We start from the raw sequence: 4,274 nt of genomic DNA on the forward strand, positions 1-4,274 counted from the left end.
TATTTATACATTTATAAATACATAAAACATTATATTATTTTCTATGTGGATCAAAATATACATATATAGATAGATGTAGATATGAATACAGGTAAAGGTAAGGTACACACGTGTGTATAGAAAGAAAGGAAGAAGTGAAGAAAAGAAAAACAAAGAAGGAAGAAAGAAAATAAAAGGAAAGAAGAAAGAAACAATTGTATATAGACACATTTAGAGTTATCTGTAAGGTACTGCAGCTATAAAACAATATTTTAATTGGAATTAAATTCAGTGTTTTGTTGTGGTTACCTTTATTATTTGTCTATATCTTAATGTATTTCTCACATTTATAAATAATATTTTAAGCCAGAAAATTATATTTTTTAAAATATATGATGCATTCTATAACATAAGGAGGTGTTCATGGAGCATTAAGTATAAAATGATTTTAATCTCCAAATTATTATACATGGTAAGATAGAAATATGCATGATATGTTTAGACATGTTATTCTGGTGTGTAAAATTCTAATATTAATAAGAGCCGTATATATTTTGCTTTCTACTCTGCATAGTTCCTACAACAGCTCTGTTTTAAACAGGAGTACACTGAGGATCATAGAGGTTTATATAATACAGTTCAAAACTGGCAGACACTAGGTCATTGTGCTCCTACCTATACCTTTGTATTTAGGAAGGGAAGAAGGTGAAAAATTTAAGAAAGTCTTAACAGAGGAACTGACTGAGTCAATATTTTATGAGCAACAATTTATAATGGTCACTCGGTTTATTAGCAAGAAAATGGCAGTTAAAACTGATTTTATCTTTTATCTACTCTGGTACCAGATTGTTAAACATCCAAACTCTCCTTATAGACAGTCTAACTGAACAGCTGTAAATTCCATAGAATTTAGAAGGTGAATAATATAGATAGAGCGAGATTCACTTAGTCTTAATCTTGTTATTCTCATAATCACTCTTCTATTTATGGCTAAGGTCAAAATCAGGGAGAGAGAAACATATATGTTCATAAGACTCAGTCTGAAATTTCTCTAATACATAGAGATAAAGACAGAATGTATGAGTCTATACTTCACTTTCTTTCCGTAAAATAAGTCCCCTAGTGTGAAAAAACATGACAATGAATAAGACATTCTTTCAGTTCATGGGAAGGAGTTTTGGCAAAAGAACTGAAAGGAAGAAAAACAAATCTATATGCGGAAAAGTTATGTTTTTCAAGGAAAATAAATCACTGTCCTTCCAATATGAAGAAATCCAGTGTAATTAATCGACCACCAAGAGGCTGACTATTCTCTAAGGCATGATGACTGGTTCAGATATCAGTCTCTGCTACAGCTGGACAGATCAGTTATTGCTGACACCATGCATTACCTGTACATCTGCCCTCACAGCCACCTCATACACATGGTTAGGCAAAAACAGGAATGGCTGGGAAAAGAAACTACCTTATACCCACAGAATAGGCCATTTTGAATTCCTAATGATGGAGAACATTCACTGAAATAAATGCCATATTGAGATTCCCACAGGACAAAAAGACCCTTTTACCCTCACTCATTATGAGAGGTTCATCCACAAATTTTATTCCTAGACTTCCAAGGTGTTACCGATTTTCTTATCTTGTCCTTTCTGGATTCCTGATTATTCAGCCAAATGTCTAGTGACTGCCAGAAGTAATTTCCCTAAGGCAAAGTGAATAATTGAATAACTACACCCCGTGAGGTTATTTCCCTACCTTGTTGTCCATCAGGGAAGTGCTTGTATGGAGCTGTGATGATGCAGCCTTCCCATTCTGGGTGATATTTGAATGCATGTGGGATCACTGGTAAACCAACCATGTTTTTATTCTATTTCTTTAATGCACTGACAGTAGAGAACTCGACAAGGTCATGAGTCAGGGTGAAAGGAGAGGTGTCAATACAGCAGCAAAGTCATGGGAGTCTAAGTCACTTGCTCTTTCTACTTTTGCCTTCAGAACCTGCTCAAGCTCTATGTCATACATGCCAATTTCCTTTAAGGATGGAATTTTTCTATGATCACCCAAATTGATAGCTCGGTCAGTCAAATAATATCCAAATAATAATGAAGAGCTCAGGTCTCATGGTTTTCTGTGGTAATGCCTCAGATGTATATAGCAATATAGGAAATGTCTTAGATTTTGCTTTTTCCTCCAAAATATGAGTAGTTAACTGCAGAAGTAGTCATTTCCAAAACCTAGTGCAGCCTTCCAGAACTTTATACATTCATGCCATCTAAATCTGTTGAAGAACATTTTCCTCCTCTTGGCACCTCTCAAAAAAGCAACCTTATGGGTAACTGGGAAAACAAAACAAAACAAATAAACAAAGCTTTTGGAGTATGTCCAAATGTGATATGGTCCTCCAGAATTCAAAGAGACCCATTAGGATGTGTACTCTTAGTGAAAGGGCAGCATTTATACTTCACCTTGGAGTCTCAAGACATTTCAGACCTCATGATCTCTAGAACATCATCCAGGTTATGGATTCCTTAATTTCACATGTTTATTCTATCTACTGGCATACAAGAGTCTTTTCAAAACATCTACAGTATTTTCTACTTCCTATTCATCAAGTCCAACAGAGTGATATCATTAGTATAGAAGACTACAATAGTATCATGTGTACAAGAGGATAATCAAAACTCTTGTAGACCAGATTATTACAGAGTGTTCAAGATTTGGCTGTATCTGTTTGGTTAAATCAAATGTTTGTTTGTGGTCTTTGCTAACAGATATACAGAAAGAACAATGCCCTAGGATTGCATACAAGTATCAAGCTCTCTTTTGATCTGCTCTGGAAGAAGTTCACACCTAGAACAATATTTACAATTATAACCAATAATGATTTTGTTTACAATATTCTACTCTCATTTCCTAGAATTTATCAAATATCCTAGTTAAATTATGATGTGATAATAATTCTCACCTTGCATTTTCCAAGTATTTGATAATGTGCAAACTCTATAATTCCTCAAAAAGTGTGATAAAGTTTTTCATTTACTATTTTGATAAGGATCTGGTCTGCTATTTGTCCTTTTTACCATGACAACTTTGAGACTTCTGCCATAATGTTGTAATGCTGAAAATGTTTGTTTTAACCATAGATACAAGAATTGAGGAAATGAACAATTTTGATTTCAAAAATTCACTGGGACAACTACTACTTGGGCAAAAAGACTGTTCGTCACCTGATTTATATAGACTTTTATTCTGACTGCTGGAGTGCAATTGTGTTGGTCTAGCTAACTGTAAACAGTAAAAGTGGATAGCGGGGGAAAGTTTTACTATATATATATATGGCAGAGAGACCCACATCTGGGTTTTTTTTTCTCCTTTTGCTGTAAGACCTCAACTTGTGAATGAATCTGTCCCTGTGCTAGGAGAGCTGTTTTGGGAAGCTGTGCCTTGGAGTTTTCCAGACCTTATAACATCCTTCTGGTCTCTCAGAAAAGTGGGTAAGACTGACCAGGATGAGTCCTAGTGTAATTATTAATACAACCCCCTTTGCTGTTCAAGCTGAGATGGGGAGGGTTGGAGGTGTGATGAGGGAAGGCAAAATCTGGGGCTTAAGTGACCTACAAGGGAGGAATGTCATCATAAACTATAACTAATAAAAATATATTTAGGAACCCTCAAAACAAGTACCCAGAGATTATAAAAACCTTTAAAGCCGTTAAGGCCCTGGAATCCTGTTTGGGGGAAGCAGGGAGTTGAGTTTTCTTTCTCTATCATAAAAAATAATACAGAAACATGTCCTCACAGGGAAAACAGCTCAAAAATTGTCACCCATGACTCTGCCACCAATAACCTTGTCATAGACTGAATGTGTTGGCCATCACTTCTTTCCATGTAATAGCATACTGTGTCCCTGAATGTTTACCAAAACTTACGTTACTTAAATTCACTAACTTCATGAATGTTTGTAATTAATTTCAAACCCTATTTTATTAATGATACATGTAAGAGTCTGGGGAAAAAGATGTGTGGGGTATGTATTAATTATTATGTTTAGCCAGTTTCAATGTCCATTTTCAAGTCCAAGAAATTCCAGACTCACTTTTGGTGTTCCCTGTCTCCTGGTGATCCATGGACTCCCAAAATACATGAAATACAAAATTATTAACTATCTAATTTAGCTATTATCAGGTCTATACCCAGTATTGCATTGTGTGTGTATCTTTATCTAAGATTACTTTATATACAGATTAAGAGTCAAGCCATCTCAAGCACACATTTTTGAGGGGGTTTGCTTATGC

This window comes from Grampus griseus, assembly GCF_964374135.1.
Source record: "Grampus griseus genome assembly, chromosome: 3".
Classification (NCBI taxonomy): Eukaryota; Metazoa; Chordata; class Mammalia; order Artiodactyla; family Delphinidae; genus Grampus; species Grampus griseus.